This window comes from Callithrix jacchus, chromosome 2, assembly GCF_049354715.1.
Source record: "Callithrix jacchus isolate 240 chromosome 2, calJac240_pri, whole genome shotgun sequence".
In the NCBI taxonomy this organism is placed as follows: Eukaryota; Metazoa; Chordata; class Mammalia; order Primates; family Cebidae; genus Callithrix; species Callithrix jacchus.
The window spans coordinates 121,368,637-121,387,875 of NC_133503.1; the positions used below are offsets into that span (position 1 = coordinate 121,368,637).

General features: G+C 35.8%; 1 long non-coding RNA gene across 2 annotated transcripts in view; it reads right to left on the reverse strand.

Moving 5' to 3' along the window:
• Positions 1 to 14,481: 14,481 nt before the first annotated feature.
• LOC103791509 (uncharacterized) overlaps positions 14,482 to 19,239 on the reverse strand; it is a 520,065-nt gene continuing 515,307 nt past the window's right edge. The window contains exon 9 of one of the 2 annotated variants that reach the window (XR_008479638.2): positions 14,482 to 14,963. This is a non-coding gene — a long non-coding RNA (uncharacterized LOC103791509). The remainder of the gene's footprint in view (positions 14,964 to 19,239) is intronic. The other variant, XR_013532243.1, reaches the window with a different exon arrangement.

Sequence of the window (19,239 nt, forward strand, 5' to 3'; positions counted from 1 at the left end):
GCAACCTCCACCCCCTGGGTTCAGGCAATTCTCCTGCCTCAGCCTCCTGAGTAGCTGGGATTACAGGCACGTGCCACCGTGCCCAGCTAATTTTTTTTGTAATTTTTAGTAGAGATGGGGTTTCACCATGTTGACCAGGATGGTCTCGATCTCTTGACCTTGTGATCCACCAGCCTCGGCCTCCCAAAGTGTTGGGATTACAGGCTTGAGCCACCGCGCCTGGCCCTGGTTCCATATTTTTACAATTATGAATTCTGCTGCTATACACATACATGTGAAAGCATCTTTTTATATAATTATTTCTTTTCCTCTGAGTAGATATCCAGTAGTGGGATTGTTGGATCAAATGGTAGTTCCACTTTTAGTTCTTTAAGAAATCTTTATACTGTTTTCAATAGTGGTTGTACTAGTTAACATTCCCACCAGCAGTGTAAATGTATTCTCTTTCCACCACATCCATGCCAACATCTTTTATTTTTTGATTTTTTAATTGTGTCCATTCTTGCAGGAGTAAGATGGTATCTCATTGTGGTTTTGCTATGCATTTCCCTGATAATTAATGGTGTTGAGCATTTTTTTCACATCTTTTGGTCAGTGATATATCTTCTTTTGAAAATTGCCTGTTCATGTCCTTTGCCCATTTTTTGATGGGAGTCTTGCTTCAACTATGTGTGCTCTTTTGTGGGTCCACATGAATTTTAGGATTTTTTTTCCTAGTTCTGTAATAACGACCATTCATTTCCTCTGAAATCATTCACCATTCAGAATGATGATGGCATTTTGACTGCAATTGCATTGAATTTGTAGATTGATTTTGGCAGTATGGTCACTTACACAATATTGATTCATGAGCATGGGATGATGCTTTCATTTGTTTGTGTCATTTATAATTTCTCTGAGCAGTGTTTTATACTTTTTTTGGTAGAAATTATGTGTATAGCAGTGCTACTGATTTGTGTACATTTATTTAGTATCCTGAAACTTTACTGAATTCATTTATCAAATCTAGGAGCTTTTTACATGAGTCTTTATGGTTTTTCTGGATATACAATTATACCATCAGTGATGCAAAAATCCTCAACAAAATACTAGCTCACTGAATTCAACAGCATATCAAAATGACAGTACACCATGATCAGTGGGGTTTCATACCAGGGATGCAGGGATGGTTTAACAGACACAAGTCAATAAGGGTGATACACCACATAAACAGAATTAAAAACAAAAACCATATGCTAATATCAATAGATGGAGAAAAAGCATTTGACAAAATCCAGCATCGCTTTATGATAGAAACCCTCAGCAAAATCAGCATAGAAGGGACATACCTCATGATAATAAAAACCATCTATGACTAACCCACAGCCAACATTATACTGAATGGGGAAATGTTGATGCACTTTCACTGAGATCTGAAACAAAACAAGAATACCTACTTTCACCACTTCTACTCAATATAGTACTGAAAGTTCTAGCCAGAGCAATCAGATAAGAGAAAGAAAAAAAGGCATCTATCTCAGTAAAGAGGTAGTGTTTTTGCTCATTAAATATACCACACATTTGTAACAAATGACAGAGTAACTGAATATATATGCTGACTATTAGATTATTATTTCATCAACCATTTAATAGTGTGTGTGAAGTAAACACAGCGAAAGAAAAGAACTCTAATCATTGAGAAAAAGTACAAAACACAAAAGAGAAGGCAGCTGAAAAGTTACTCAAACTAGTAAATAATGCACATGCTATGATTGGATGTGATACTCAAGGAGATATTATTGTTTTAAAAATTAGAAATTACCACTTTGGGAGGCTGAGGCAGGTAGATTCAGATCGCTTGATACCAAGAGTTCAACACCAGCCTGGCCAATATGGCGAAACACTGTTTCGACTAAAAATGCAAAAATCATCAAGGCATAGTGGTGCACATCTGTAATCTCAGCTATCTGGGAGACTGGGGCCTGAGAATCACTTTAACCAGGCAAGCAAATTTTGCAGTGCAGTGAGATCCTACCACTGCACTCCAGTCTGAGGGGAAAAAAAGGAATCACATATCATGTTTTCTTCACTTATAAAGGCATTTACCTAATTTGACTTCTTCGTTATTGGCAATGTGAAAAATAAGTTCATTCTCATAAAATTCAATGCAGCACTTTGACTAAATAAAATTGTTATTACCAACATTTTATGACTGAGAGGTTAAACATTAATAAGTTAGTCCAGTAACTCAGCCAGCAGAGTTAGTAGCATTTGGAAAAGAATGCTCTAATTTCTCTTTAGAGACCCTCAGTTCTGAAAGAGATTGGTGTTGAAATCCTTTAGATTAGGGCCAAATCCTCTGGGTTCAGCATTTATGATATGAACACTAGTAAAGATTGCAATCTTAAGGAAGAGAAAATAGCAAGTCAGAATGTAGAGGTTCTCAGACTAATAATCACAGTCAGCAAAGGTTAACTTCCTGATTCTCTGCTTGAGGGAGATGATGACTCATTAATTATACAAAGCAACTCCAAATACAGCTTTCACACATTCCTCTTTTCTAACCCATTTTTACTTTAAGTGAGGAGTGAACACAAAATGTAGAGTTAAAACTCCTTTCTTACAAAAAAAGGAAGAAAAAAGATAAACAACTTTTTCTTATACAATTATATGGTAAATATACTAGTCTCAGCATTAATAATCTGATACTGAAGATGGTCTTTTGATCACTTTATTACTTGTAAGTTTCTTTTTCTTGAAACTAAAATGAAAATCTCAAATTTAACTGGGTAGGAAATGACAGAACCATATTTTATAGCAAATAAGGATGATATTTAAAATTGTATTCTAGGCACTGTTTCCTATTAACTACTTGTTGATAATTCTGATGCATGCCCTGAACAACAGAGGTAAAATTTATCACAGAAAGAACTACCTTGATGTTATAAAACCCCTGCTGTTCTTTGGCACTTCTCAAAGCAGCAGCCTGCCTTGGTGCAGGACACAGTCATTTTCTTGTGTGATTGACTCAAAAGGGGTCATGTTATCAAATTAGCGGGTAGAGAACAGAAAAAGTAATATTGTACTACTAAGCATTCTGCATACTTACGTTAGAGTAAAGTAATTATAATGGGTGTGTATTAAGAAATGAATGTATTTTTATGAATAAATATAATGGTCTTTTTTTTTTTTAATTTTTTATTGGATTTTAGGTTTTGGGATACATGAGCAGAGCATGCAAGACAGTTGCGTAGGAACACACATGGCAGTGTGCTTTTCTTTCCTTCTCCCCTTCACCCACATTTGGCATTTCTCCCCAGGCTATCCCTCCCCACCTCCCCCTCCCAATGGCCCTCCCCTTTTCCCCCCAATAGACCCCAGTGTTTAGTACTCCCCTTTCTGTGTCCATGTGTTCTCATTTTTCATCACCCGCCTATGAGTGAGAATATGCGGTGTTTCATTTTCTGTTCTTGTGTCAGTTTGCTGAGGATGATGTTCTCCAGATTCAATCTTTTTAGAAGATACAAATATGACTTAATCTCTCTTTTCTTATTTCTCTGTAATATACCCATGAAAAGATATCCTAAAAAGAAAAATACTTCTCAACTACTACTTAAAAGAATGACAGAAACCAAATAAATTCTCAACTCTTACAAGAATTTCTACAATCTGTCACCTGATGAGTTAAAACCCAGGAACATTGTCTTCTGTCAAGCAGCCCTAGGCAGTCTTTCTGGAGAGGTGTGCTGCCAGAAGTTGTTGTTCTAACAAGGGGAGGAATGAAAGGTACTACTGCAGCTACAACTTGAATTCAAAGAAATTGGCTTGGTAAAATCAATTTAATGCATTCAGTATAGGAAATATTATGTTGAGGATGGCCTCAATACTCCAGTCACTAATATCTCTAATAATTTCAGTGCTGGAAAAAGAAAACAGATGCAAAAATCAGCCTGAACCCTAAACCCAATTTGGAGAATTTAAGAAGAGGGCATGAATGAAATGCTCATCTCCAGCTGACATACTCCTTATTTTCAAACATGGAAACACTACTCTGCTATTAAATAGAGCAGTCTTTACTATGCAGAGTATGAGAAGAGGCATGAAAGCATCTCCAAGATAGTGTGCTCCCTAATTCTAACTCCACGTTTCAACTTGATGTTGAAAATCTTGCTGTTGATATAAAGTTCTCAATAATAATGAAAGTTTCAGCATCACAGAAATTATATAGACAGTTTCCTTTGGTCACGTTACTAAGCTATTCCTTGAGTTGGTAGCTGAATCTTGAACTTTTCACAATGAATGGCACTAGAGGAATTTTCCCCAACACCAAACAGAGCCATAAACTGAGTACTTGTAACAAAATCTCAAATCTGTCTATCATTAAACTAGATCTCTAGAGATTAGTCAAGGAATCACAAGAAGAGTGGAATAATAATAATAATATCTTGACTTAGTAAAATGTTAAAGAACCAGAAAAAAATTGGGAGAAAAAAAGATTTCTGTGTGATTCATGACACAGAACAACCACACAAAAGCAGAAAACAGCTGCTATTCTTCTTTATAGAAAAAAGAAAGCATAGTAGCTGCAAAATAAAAGCTAAATCAATTAAATCTTGTTAAAGAACAATCCAAGAACAATCCAAAGAACAATTGATGAAAATAGTTAAGTAGTGGAAATTAATGACTCAAACAATCAGTCAATGAAACAGAAAATAAAATTAAGAAACATGCAAAATGGGGAGTAGATCATTAATTTTCTGAGGTTCTTTTTTTTCCGAAGGGAAAAATGGTGCACATGAAAAAATATCACCAATTTTTAAATGCCTAATAAAATTACATAACTGGGCAATGATTACCAGTGCTAACTAACATTGCACATTGAGATACCTAGAGATTGTATGTCTCATGAAGGAAGTACGCAATACCAGCTATGGAGAATTCTTGTCAAAAACAAACTTCAGTCTGATTGAGCCTATTAGTCCGTTCTCATGTTGCTAATAAAGACAAGGCAGAGACTGAGTAATTTTTAAAGAAAATAGTTTTAATTAACTCACAGTTCTGCATGGCTGGAGAGGCCTTAGGAAACTTAAAATTGAGGTGGAAGGGAAAGCAAATATGTTCTTCACATGACAACAGGAAGAAGAAGTAAAGGGGAACTGACCTTTAGAAAACCATCAGATCTCATGAGACTTATTCACTATCTCGAAAACAGCATGGAAAAAAAACACCTCCATGATTCAGTTACCTCCCATTGGGTCTCTTCCACAACATGTGGGGATTATGGAAGCTACATATGAGGATGAGATTTGGGTGGGGACACAGCCAAACCATATTATTCATCCCCTGGCTCATCCTGTATCTCATGTCCTCACATTTCAAAACCTATCATGCCAGCAATCTCTCAAAGTCTCAACTCATTTCAGCATTAACTCAAAAGTCCACAGTCCAAAGTCTTATCTGGTGCAAGGCCAGTCCCTTCCACCGATAAGCTTGTAAAATGGAAAATTTATAAAAAGGTTAGTCACTTTATGGATACAATGGGGCCAGGCTTTGGGTAAATACACCAGATCCAGATGGGATAAAATGGTCAAAACAAAGGGGCTACAGGCCCCATGCAAGTCCAAAATCCAATAGGGCAGTCATTAAACTTTAAAGATCCAAAATTATCTTCTTTGACTCCATGTCTCACATCCAGGTCAAGATGACACAAAAGGTGAGTTCCCAGGGCCTGGGACAGCTCCATCTTGTGGCTTTACAGGGTTCATCTCCCTGTCCTGGTTGCATTCACAGGCTGGTGTTGAGTGTCTGCAGCCTTTCCAGGTACATGGTACAAGCTGTCAGTGGATCTACCATTCTGGGGTCTGGAGGACAGTGGCCCTCTTCTCACAGCTCTAATAGTCAGGGCCCCAGTGGGGAGTCTGCATAGGGGCACCAGGCTTTCATTTCCCTGCTGCGTTTCTCTAGCAGAGGTTCCACTTAGGGCTCTGACCCTGCAGCACACCTCTGCCTGGACAACCAGGTGGTTCCATACCGCCTCTAAAATCTAGATGAAGGTTACTAAACCTTAACTCTTGTCTTTTATGCACACGCAGGACCAACATCGTGTTGGAAGCTGCCAAAGCTTTGGGCTTACACCTCTGAAGCAATGGCCTGAGCTGTACATTGGCCTCTTTTAGCCATGGCTGGAGTGACTGGGATGCAAGTTACCAAGTCCTAAGACTGCAAACAGCAGGGAGAACCTGGACCTGGCCCAGGAGACAATTTTTCCCTCCTAGGTCTCTGGATCTGTGACGGGAGGGGCTGTTGCAAAGGTCTCTGGCATACCCTGGAGACATTTTCCCCTGTGCCTTGGCAATTAGCATCTAACTTCTCATTACCTAAGCAAATTTCTACTGCTTACTTAAATTTCCCCCTAGAAAATGGGTTTTTATTTCCTACTGCATTGTAAAGTTTCAAATTTCTCAAACTTTTGTTTGTTTGTTATAGTTTAAGTTCTAGGATACATGTGCAGAACATGCAGGTTCGTTACATAGGTATACACATGCCATGGAGGTTTGTTGCACCCATCCACCCATCTACACTAGGTATTTCTCCTAATGCTATCCTTCCCCTAGTCTTCCATCCCCCAATAGGCCCTGTGTCTATGTGTTCTCATTGTCAATGTGTTCTCCTGTGGCTCCTCCCTGTGTCTATGTGTTCTCATTGCTCAACTCCCACTTATGAGTGAGAACATGTGGTGTGAGGTTTTCTGTTCTTGTGGTAGCCTGCTGAGAATGATGGTTTCAAGCTTCATCCATGTCCCTGCAAAAGACATGAACTCATTCTTTTTTATGGCTGCATAGTATTCCATGTTCTATATGTGCTGCATTTTTTTATCCAGTCTATCAATGATGGGCATTTGGGTTGGTTCCAACTCTTTGCTATTGTGAACAGTGCTTCAGTAAGCATACGTGTGTGTGTCTTTATAATAGAATGATTTGTAATCCCTTGGGTATCTATCCAGTAATGGGATTGCTGGGTCAAATGGTATTTCTGGTTCCAGATCTTTGAGGAATCACCAAACTGTCTTCCACAATGGTTGAACTAATTTACACTCCCACCAACACTGTAAAAGTGTTCCTATTTCTCCACATCCTCTCCAGCATCTAATGTGTCCTGCCTTTTAAATGACTGCCATTCGAACTGGCATGAGATGGTATCTCATTGCGGTTTTGATTTGCATTTTTCTGATGACCAGTCATGATGAGCTTTTTTTCATATGTTTGTTGGCCTCATATACTATTTTTTTTGAGAAGTGTCTGCTCATATCCTTTGAACACTTTTTGATGGGCTTGTTTGTTTTATTCTTATAAATTCTTTTAAGTTCCTTGTTGACTCTGGATATTAGCCCTTTGTCAGATGGTGAGACTGCAAATATTTTATCACATTCCGTAGGTTGCCTGATCACTCTGATTATAGTTTCTTTTTTTTTTGAGATGGAGTTTCGCTTTTGTTACCAAGGCTGGAGTGCAATGGCACAATCTCTCGGCTCACCGCAACCTCCACCTCCTGGGTTCAGGCAATTCTCCTGCCTCAGCAACCTGAGTAGCTGGGATTACAGACACGCGCCACCATGCCCAGCTAATTTTCTGTATTTTTAGTAGAGACAAGGTTTCACCATGTTGACCAGGATGGTCTCGATCTCTTGACCTCATGATCCACCCACCTCAGCCTCCCAAAGTGCTGGGATTACAGGCTTGAGCCACTGCACTCAGATGATTATAGTTTCTTTTGCTATACAGAAGATCTTTAGTTTAATTGGATTACATTTGTCAATTTTTATTTTGGCCATTGTTTTTGATGATTTAGTCATAAAGTCTTTCCTTATACGTATGTCCTGAATGGTATTGCCTATGTTTTCTTCAAGGGTTTTTTAGGGTTTTAGGTCTTATTTTTAAGTCTTTAATCCATCTTGAGTTAATTTTTGTATAAGATGTAAGGAAGTGGTCCAGTTTCAGTTTTCTGCATATGGCTAGCCAGTTCTCCCAATACCATTTACTAAATAGGGAATCCTTTCTCCCATTGCTTGTTTGTTTTTGTCAGGTTCATCAAAGATCAGATTGTTGTAGGTTTGTGGCAGTATTTCTGAGGCCTCTGTTCTGTTTCATTAGTCTATATATCGGTTTTGGTTCCAGTACGATGATGTTTTGGTTACTGTAGCCTTGTAGTATAGTTTGAAGTCAGGTAGCATGATGCCTCCAGCTTTGTTCTTTTTGCTTAGGAGTGTATTGGCTATATGGCTCTTTCTTGGTTCCATATAAAATTTAAAGTAGTTTTTTTCAAATTCTGTGAAGAAAGCCAATGGTAGCTTGATGGGGATAGCATTAAATCTACTCTGGGCAGTATGGCCATTTTCATGATATTGATTTTTCCTATCCATGAGAATGGAATATTTATCCATTTGTTTGTGTCCTCTCTTATTTCCTTGTGCAGTGGCTTGTAGTTCTCCTTGAAGAGGTCCTTCACATCCCTTGAGAGTTATATTTCTAGGTGTTTTTTTCTCTTTGCAACAGTATGCTCCATTTCCTCTCAAATGCTTTGCCACTTAGAAATTTCTTCCTCCGGTTACCCTAAATCATCTTTCTCAAGTTCAAAGCTCCATAGATCTCTAGGGCAGCACAAAATGCTGCCAGTCTCTTTACTCAATCCCAGAGTAACTTGTAAAGGAAAGATGTTTGATTCACAGTTCAGCATAACTAGGGAGGCCTTAGGAAACTTACAATCTTGATGGAAGCAGAAGCAAACACATCCTTCTTCACCTTTATTCCAGTTCTCGAGAAGTTCCTCATCTCTATCAGAGACCACCTCAGCCTGGACTTTACTATCCATATCACTATCAGCATTTTGGTCAAAGCCATTCTACACGTCTCTAGGATGTTCCAAATCTTCCCACATTTTCCTATCTTCTTTGAGTCCTCCAAACTGTGCCAACCTCTTCCTGTCACCCACTTCCTAAGTCGCTTCCATATTATTCTGTATCTTTATAGCAGCACTTCACTAACCCATACCAAGTACTGTATTAGTCTTCTCACATTGTTAATAAAGACATATCTGAGACTGAGTAATCTGTAAAGGAAAGATGTTTGATTCACAGTTCAGCATAACTAGGAAGGCCTTAGGAAACTTACAATCACGATGGAAGCAGAAGCAAACACGTCCTTCTTCACATGATGGCAGGAAGAAGTGCAGGGGAACTTTGCCCTTTTTAAAACCATCAAATCTCATGACACTTATTCACTAACATTAGAACACAAGGGGAAAACCTACTCCCAAAATTCAATTATCTCCCACTGGGTCCCTGCCATGACACATGGGTATATAGGGAGGTATAATTCAAGATGAGATTTGGGTGGGGACACAGACAAACCATATCAGGCTTGTTCTATCTAATTTCTAGTTTTCTGGGTACAAAGAAACATATGCTATAAGAACCCAGTAAGAAAAACCTGATTGTGAGAAATTCTGCAAGAGAAGTAATTCATTTTCTTCAACAGGTCAATTGGAGGGGAAAAAGAGTAGAAAGTAGATTTTAAAGACTTGAGAGACATAGGAATTACATTTATATCTGAACTAAATCTAAAGTTGTGATAAAATCGATGCCAGAATATGATGAAGAGCTGGTCTCGGAATGCTCAAAGGAAAACAGTAATATATAAATGTCATGCAAAGTCAAATTGTTATTTATATATATGGAGGGAGGGCAGGGAAGATCTTGCTTCTCTTCTACAGGGCTGAATTCTATTTGCCTAACAGTCCATTCCCCAGCTCACATCCAAGCAGAAGCAGTTGAAGCAACTGTTTATTTGGGGTCAGAAAGAGGATCATGGAAGGTGAGCTGGAAGAGTCTTTATGGCAGTGGCTAAGAACAATACCATTGCTTTTAAACTGAGAAAAACAAATGAGTTTCATGTACCCTAGTGAGATTCTAATTTAAATTTTAAGCTTTATCCCTGTTTAGACAGTGCTAGATCAGCTAACTCAAATTCCATATTGCATTCAGTACCAGGAATGAGAACATGAGGGGAGTAATCTCAAATTAATATAGTTTTTGAATAAGACTTAAGAATTATCTGGGCCAGGCGCGGTGGCTGAAGTCTGTAATCCCAGCACTTTGGGAGGCTAAGGTGGGTGGATCACGAGGTCAAGAGATCAAGACCATCCTGGTCAACATGGTGAAAACCCAACTCTACTAAAAATACAAAAAATTAGCTGGGCATGGTGGTGCATGCCTGTAATCCCAGCTACTCAGGATGCTGAGGCAGGAGAATTGCCTGAACCCAGGAGGCGGAGGTTATGGTGAGCCAAGATCGCACCATTGCACTCCAGCCTGGGTAACAAGAGCGAAACTCCGTCTCAAAAAAAACCAAAATAAATAAATAAATAAATAAGAATTATCTTCTACTATCCAATTACAAATTGGTTCCAGATTGGTTAATTATATATGAAGAGGATAACTTCCTTCATAGGTGTATTTCTTAGACCCAAACAATTCTGTAACAAGAGGCAGTGAAAACAATCATAGTGCCACAGACCTAGAAAAGCTTGCTTATAGAGTGTGGGCTTTGTGACTCAAAAGTCACTCAATTCAATTGTACAATGCGGAAACACAAACCAAGGAGAAAATGAGAATTCAGGTGTCTGGAGTAGACAATGCAGAAAAGTGGAACTTTATAAAAGACTTCACAATGGAGATGCCAGAAAGGCAAATTTAGAAATGTATGGAAGAATGTAATGATGGCTCAAATGGAATTCTTTGCAAGATGAGACATTTTGCATAAATGGATTTCTGTCTCTGCCACATCCTGAATGCATAAGGCCAAAATTAACCTTGTATTGGGAGAGCCCTTCTGATTGAGTGTCTTTTCTTTCATTTCTTTGAACTTTTAATTCATAAGGGCAATATAATTTAATTTATACTTTTATTCTTGCACCAGAGCTGCTGGGTGGGAAGGTATCCCTAATTCTGAAATTCAGCATTTAGGAAGCACACTATAATACAGATATAAGCCAATTATTCCCTAAAGGTTGTCTAACAAAATGGTATTTTGGTTGCCTTCTCTGTCTTTTTCCACGTATTTCTCAATTGGAGAAGAGAGATACTAATTATTGGTCTCCTATATCCTAACCTATATGAACACAAAAGAAGGATTTTATCATTTAAGTTTACTTTCTAAAAATGTGCACATCAAAATAAACTGCTCCTATAGAATCATTAATGGCATTGTCCAGAAATCATTCAATAAAAGTACCTCTTAAAAGGCAATGCTTCTATAGAAAAAAAAAACTGGAATTCTCAGTGAAACCAATGAAAAAATCCAAAATTAAAAAAAATAAGAATTAGAGATTCTTAGTTTATATACAGTCTCATTTATTAGACAAATACTTATTGATTAGAGGCTCTGCTAGGCAGAGTAAATATAAGGTTGAACAGAAATATGGATACCTGCTTCCTGGGAATTTGAATTCTAGCTAAACAGAAGTAAGAAAGCAAAACCACCAAGAGAGAAAGATGCTATGTTATTTTATATGTTTAAATTGAGAAACAGAATCAGTAGCAAACTAGCTGGGCCAAAAAGGGTAATGTGTTGAAGAAACAAGAAGGGCATTTGTTCTTTATCTTTCTGAGGCTACATGGCATGTTAATACTAATATTTCTGTAGAGCAATTTTATTTTCTTTTTTATTTTCTCTCTCCAGGCTACCCCTATTTTAGTATGTATATGGTAGACAATGAGTACCCAGTGTTTGTTCTGAATTTCAACATAGAATATGGATTTCATCTTTGAGTCATAATTCCTAATTGACCCACAAAAACCTGTTTGACCCAAAGTTAGGTGTCAACCAAACAACCAATCATTAGTAGCCAAAGGTGGGGTAGGTGGGGGGTTTAGAATCATATAACACTAACATGAGATGAGGTCTCTTGGAAGACTTTGCTACTTTACTATGCAATGTCTATTCTCTACAACTTTATGGTTATAATAGAACCCTAATTTTGTATGGGGCAACAATGCTTTCAGTTGAAATATAATATTCCTTAGCCTTTCTTGTGGATAAAGATAGTCATTTGACAAGGTTCTGGCACAACAAAAACAACTGGGATTTTCCAGGTGGGGCTTTGGAGGAAGCTTTTTTTAAAGGGAAGACATCAAAAGCTCCTGCCCTTTGTCTTTAGCTTTGGTATTCTTCTTCCTCAGAACTCAGCTATAAAGCTGATGGTGGCTAACCACCTTACAAGCATGGAATGGTAACCCCAATGGCAAAACTTCATGTTAATATCAGCTGAATAAAGAGATTAAGGAGAATAAGGCTTAAATGTTATTTTAAAAGCTATAATAAAAGTCCTGGACTTCTCACCTGCAGAAATTTGTGATGTGGAAAAAAAAAACTTTCTGTTTAGCTAAGTCACAATGAATTGAATTTGTATTGCCCCTCTGTGATTGGCTTGTGATGCCTATCTATATTAGATAAGTGGATTTTGATTAAGCAATTCAAACAGACTTACCTTCAACAACATATGGGAACAACAACAGTAATCAAAATACAAAAATTTAAAAAAAGTTAATGTTAAAGATGCAGTCAAAGATAGCAAAACATTAGAAGGGAATGGAGAAAGTTTGGGCAAAAGCAGAGTACTTTTTATACTCTGTAACAGTTTAGACAAACATACATAATTGTAGAATAAGAATATTTATGCAATGTCTTTTAAATTATTCCACATAACATAATGTAAACATCCAAGCTATGGTGAAAATGGAAATATCAGTTAAGCCCAACTATTAAAAATGTTCATTAGATGAGAAAGAAATAACCTTATACAAAAATAGATGAAAATACTATGTAAACAATGAGTTAAAAATCTCAGCTTGAAGTGAAAAAAAAATGCTACCTAGATGTAAGACATGGGCCTACACCAAAGGGAATCTAGAAGGAGAAAAAAAGAATGACAAAGACTTGTTAATAAACTTTGTATAAGTCATCATATGAGTGTTATTAATAATAAACATGTTAGAAATTAATCATTACATAAACTAGTCTATTATTTACTATTTAGTTTTTTAAAATGGTAAAAGCCAAACATTAACAAATATCCATGTACCAAACACAATAGTACTTAAAAGCATAAAGCAAACATTTTTAGAAACTAAGTATTTGTCAGAAGTTGAAAATGTGTTTAATCTTATTATGATCTTTGACAGGTTCATTACGCCAAAATCGATAGAACTTCTGGAGGAAATTAACAAGTTAAAGAAAAGTATGATTTTGATGTGATAGAGGTCTCAGTTTGAACCTTGGATCTAAGTAAAATGCTATAAAAAAATCCTCATTTTGGAATTAAAGAAGAAATCGGAGAAAGGAATCTCTTTTGCCACGACCTAAGAAAATGAGAAAAAGAGATAGAGGAGAAGGGAGGTGGAGGGAAGGTGAAGCTGCAGGGGAGGAAGAGGAGACATAAGAGGAGAAGAGAAATCTAATTCAGGTTCTGTATCATGGCCATTAAATGCATTACCTAATTTAGTATTCACATGTGCCTATCCCCATTTTACAGAAGAATGAACATAATTTCACGGGTGAGTAATATTTCCAAGATCAAACAAAGGGTTTGTCTTTGTTTCATTTTTAATGTCATCATATTTTCTTTTTCTAACATTTGAAATTTATATTTTAGGGTTATTGTACTTTGAAACGTTTTTAAAATAAAGTGGAGTAATTTTCTGGTTTTGGAGAAACAAAATTTAAAATTTTGATAATGATAAGTTCTTGACTGAAGAGTCTAAATTGTATGCTATCATTTGATCAAAACTTGATAAATACAACTTACATTTTTATTTATTTATTTCTTTTGTTTGTTTGTTTGTTTGTTTTGAGACGGAGTTTCGCTCATGTTACCCAGGCTGGAGTGCAATGGCGCAATCTCGGCTCACCGCAACCTCCGCCTCCTGGGTTCAGGCAATTCTCCTGCCTCAGCCTCCTGAGTAGCTGGGATCACAGGCACGCGCCACCATGCCCAGCTAATTTTTTGTATTTTTAGTAGAGACGGGGTTTCACCATGTTGACCAGGATGGTCTCGATCTCTTGACCTCGTGATCCACCCTCCTCAGCCTCCCAAAGTGCTGGGATTACAGTCTTGGGTCACCGCACCCGGCCACAACTTACATTTTTTAATAGTCATATAATTGAATGTCTTTTGAGAGAAACTATTGCTAATATTATTTACATTTGTTTTCCAATGTCAGAAGCATGCAGCACAAAAGAGTATATAGCTTAAAATAAATAAAAAGTTGTGCAGTTTACATACAAATTACATGATTCGGGTCAAAATATATAGCAATATAGAAATCTTTTTACTTTTATAAAGTAACCATTTGAAATCCTTTAAAGAATTATTCTCTTCAAACATTTTGAAACAAATTTGCCTTTTGATTGGAACTATGTGTTTCATTATAAAGATGGAACACGATGTTCTGGCTTACATATTCTCTGCAGAAGGAGGTCCTTTTTTGTACTGAATTTTTAGCATATAGTAAAGATCCAGATTGTAAAAAAAAAAATTAATTTCAGGCATGACAGACTGGAAGTATATATTGAACAGATCTGGGAACAGAAATGATGCAAATGCCTTTCTCCCAGCTTCTGAAAATTATGTAATGGACCAGAATTTCAAGATAGACTTCTATTTGAGTGAAACATGGACTCTCAATCAGAGGACAGTATCAAAAATGACTTTTGGAAAGCAAAGTATAATGCATTTTCCCACAAATGGTAGTTAGTTCCATGAGCATTGACTATAGTGATATCATTATAGCTAAGCATCAGGATACTCACATATATTGTAATTATTAGTGGTGGTAACGGAACGTGGATAGTAAACATTTCTTCTGAATGAGCAAGAGCAGTAAAGGAAATTGCCTCATAAAAGGAAGAAGACCAGTGATGCATTAAGAGCTAGAAATGAAAATCAATAAAATTGTTTTAATTCTTCAGCATATAGTTATTATGTTTATTTTGGTCAGTCACAATGATGATGGTAACATTTATATTGCCTATATATTGATTTTTATATTATTTAGTGTTTCTATCTCAAAGCAAATAAGAATACTGATAAGCTAATAAAAATACTTGAAAGATTTGTCCCTTCCTGTCATTAAAGTATTTAAAATATGGCAGTGGCAAAGAGTGCAACTGAATAGTGCTAACCAGTTGCTATTATAAATATTTTACCATAATGTGTTTGATAAATGACATTCAAAAAATAATGAAAAATTAGTAATTCTAATACATTAAAAATTAGTTCATTTATACTTGCATACATATACCTAGAATTAGAAATTTTTCTAATAATACAGCATAACAGCTATCAATAGAACAGATGGATGGACTTTTAGAAAGGTTCTGTTAAACCATTCCACTTAAAAATTGTCTACAAATTTCAAGTCAATGCAACGCAACTCAACAAATGTTTTATCAAAAGTCTGTTAATGTGCAATTTTTCTCTCAAAATATTTCTAGAGAGGGAAGGAATAGGAAAGAAACACATCAAAATTTTTTTGTAAAAAGGACTTGACAAATCACTCAAAATACAAGCAAAATGCTGTTGAAATATACAGGTATCTTAAAAGTCTGAAGTATCAGCAAAGACTTCATGGCAGGGCTGACATTTGAGATGGTAATGTTAGAAAGGGCAAGAATTCAATGTGAAGATCTGTGAAGAGGGACTTCATTCAAGGGTGAAAGGCAGTGGAAGTCTACACTCATAAAATTACTTATAATAAAACTCTATAAGTAAGCCATTAGCTTACTTCCACTCAGTAAGAAGGTAAAAGATCTATAAGAGACATTGGTGATATTCAGTTATCCAAGCACTCAGAAACCCTAAGTAGCCAGGGCTTTTCTACAAGCAGCTTGTGCAAGATGAATTTTCAATTCTGTCTCTATCTCTAATCTATCACCGATTATTTATTTCTGCTTTTCAATTATGATATATCTGTAAAATAGCTGCTACTTAATTTTATCATTGACGAAGTAGATATTACACACGCACACACATACAGTGTTTGCTGTTCTCTAAATATCACCCTGATGACATGACCACAGAATTTATAAACTTTCAAACCTTACTCTGTGAAATACTTTCATAGAAATTTTCAGAATGATCCCACCCAAACTCATGTCTTTAAGATAATGTGTAGGTGAAATTCTATGCCACATAGACTCGTGGTTTTAAATTCTCATAAGGATAAGATTTGTGTTATGAGAAAACAGTACAAAAGAATTGGAAAGATAAATACGCAGAAATGTAACATATTAGTAAAATAGAGAGAAAAAGAGAAAATGCGTGTACTTAGCTTAATTGCTTCTATAATGTATATTCAAATAAAAGTATTTTCAATATTTTAAATCACAAAAAATATTTTTGATATTTGAAATTGTGGCTAATGCTTTAAATTCCTATTGTTTCATCATCTTCAGTAAATTTTCCTGAATATTTTTTTGCTAGTTACATTTTTTATTTCTCTAGTGTCTTTTAAGTAGATCCAAGCTGACATCTTTATTTCAGTGTAAAAGCTTTAATATGTATATATTTTAAACTCTCTTTTTACTCTTATAATTTTCTTTTATATCAAATGGAATAGTAAATGGCCATATACTATTTAATGGTGATAGAAATGCATACCTGTTCTGGAGTCACTTCACTCCTCTTTACTTATGGTATGCTATTTTCCTGTTACTTTCTTGTTCTAATAATGCTTCCTTATATCCTCATATCTCAATGTCTTTTTATATGCTCCCTCCTCCAAGAAGTCTTTCAGAATAAGATGAAATGTAATAATAATGATATGTTTCTTTTGTTTTTACATGGCTGGCACTGAGCTAAATGTTTTTCATCTATTAGCTCCTTCGATATTCACAGAAACCCTCTAAGGAAATATTTTCAACTCATTTGATAAGGAAATCAAGGGTCAGCATGGTTCAAGTAACATCCAAGTCTGTCAGTTTCCAAAGAGCAGCTTGTTCTTCGTGTGTGTGTGTGTGTGTGTGTGTGTGTGTGTTTTAATCTCATCCTTTTCCACATGATCATATGCAAATATATATGCATGAGTTTGTGTGTGCAAATACATATATATGTATGTATGTGTATATATGTGCAAATATGTATAGATGGATGTGTTTGTGTGTGTATTCCTATTGATTTTTGTTAAAGATTACAGCCAGTCTTTTTATATCTGCCTGCAGATTGGATCATAAACTGGTTAAGTGAAATGATAGTCTTATTCATAGTCTTTACCCAGTCTTCATAGAGTCTTCGCATTTTCTTTAACACAGTAGCTGCCAGATAATAGTTACTCAATAAATTTATTGATTGAATAGCAAAAAAATCTCTGAATATACTTAGAGAACTGTCTGAATAGAGTAATAAACTCCTTAAATTCTTATATTTTCATTCATTATTGCCCACACAGCTACTTTTTACTAGGAATAATATTTTCTATTCATTTAATTTTCTCCATTTTAAGCATGTTTTCAGGAAATTTGCCTATTACTAAGAATAATATGTTCTGAAAGTGTCAAATTTAATTTTGCATGACAAAAATGATTACAGATTAAAAACTTTTATCACAAATCACCTTTCTTAGTAGGAAAAGTAAGAAATAATTTTTTTTTTCAGGGATCTTCTTTTTCAGTTGATACTAATTAGATTTTTTTTAAACCAAGTTTAAAGCTCACACTGTTCTGGCTTGAACAGTGCCAAGTGATAATCCAATGTGACATACATTTCCTATAGCAATAACATTTTGGCAGATAAACTCCCCAATGAGAAACAACCATGCCTATGCTTAGATGAATTTTGTGATAGAACGCAAATGAAAAAAAAAGTAACAGAATTTTCAGAAAATACTCCACAGTATAATGAATCCCCTTTCCATATTTACAGAAAGTGCCTCAATCCATAGAGGGTATAAACATTGAATATCTAATAAACAATATATCATAGATTCCTCATTGTCCTTGGAATGTTGATAGAATAACTGATTATTATTTATACTAAAATTCATTCCTAGAAATCTTGTATCCTTTCCCTTCATTATGCAATGCTGTCTTGGACCTGGGAGTCTAGAAATGTGGAAATTATAACACTTTGACACACCATGTAAATGAGATATCGCAGTAACATGCTATTTAAATAAAGTTTGGAACAAACATTCAGTAGGGAAGTTTGGAAAACTTATAACGAGATTACCTCATAACTTCTTTTTGTAAGAGTATTCTTGTATTTCCCCCAGCCATTTTTAATTCCAATAAGAAGATACAGTGAGCCGATTTGGGGCTCCAGCAGCAAAGCTGCACATTGTATTATTGTAGCAATTAGTCAGAAGATGAGCTCTTCCTTTCCTTTATGTAGATAATATTTGACTTGGAGTATCTTTATCTCTCTGATGGAAATACCTGTATTGGAATTATCAATTTCAATCAAAAAGATATTTTCCATCATCAGTTCTGAAATTGAGGCTAACATGGGATGGGTAATAGAAATTTCCAGATTAGCCTATGTGCTTTATTCATTTTCTACATGTTATTTTCATGATTAAGTGCAAGACCTAGACAACTGGATGCCTGTGGAAAGCTTTAGGAGAGATTCAATTTTGAAGTTTCTTTTTAAAATGTAATAAGTAAGTGTATTTTTAAAATATCATGGCTGTAGCAGCACAAATGACTAGCCATAGTTAGGGATGCCACCTGTGGCCATGCAAAAAAGAATAAAATGAAAATATCTCATTTTTGGAACATAAACCCATATCTTTAGAACTGTGCTGTTTTTAGGGACATTTATTTGCTAATGAGCTAGAAACCAAAAATGTATATATTTAGAAATAAAATGATGTAAGCCTAAGGGAATTACAAATTCAGATTTCCTTGGGCAAATCTCAGTCAGACAGGCTTCATACACCTCCAAATATTTATCCGTTAAAATTAAATATTTTTTTACCTTTCTAGAATTCAAGAGCTGCAAACTAGGGGTGGCTTGGAAATTTCATCTGGTATCTGTCTTGCGTCTCTTTGGCAGCACCTGAAATCTACACTCCCTATGTTATCTGTAGTTTTTGGATTCCAATCAGAGACCCCGGCCTTTCTTTTCAATTTTTTTCCTTTTATATCTTCTTCTGAATGTCTTATTGTAAACAAGCATTTAATATGAAACTTCTTTCTGTAAACAAATAAC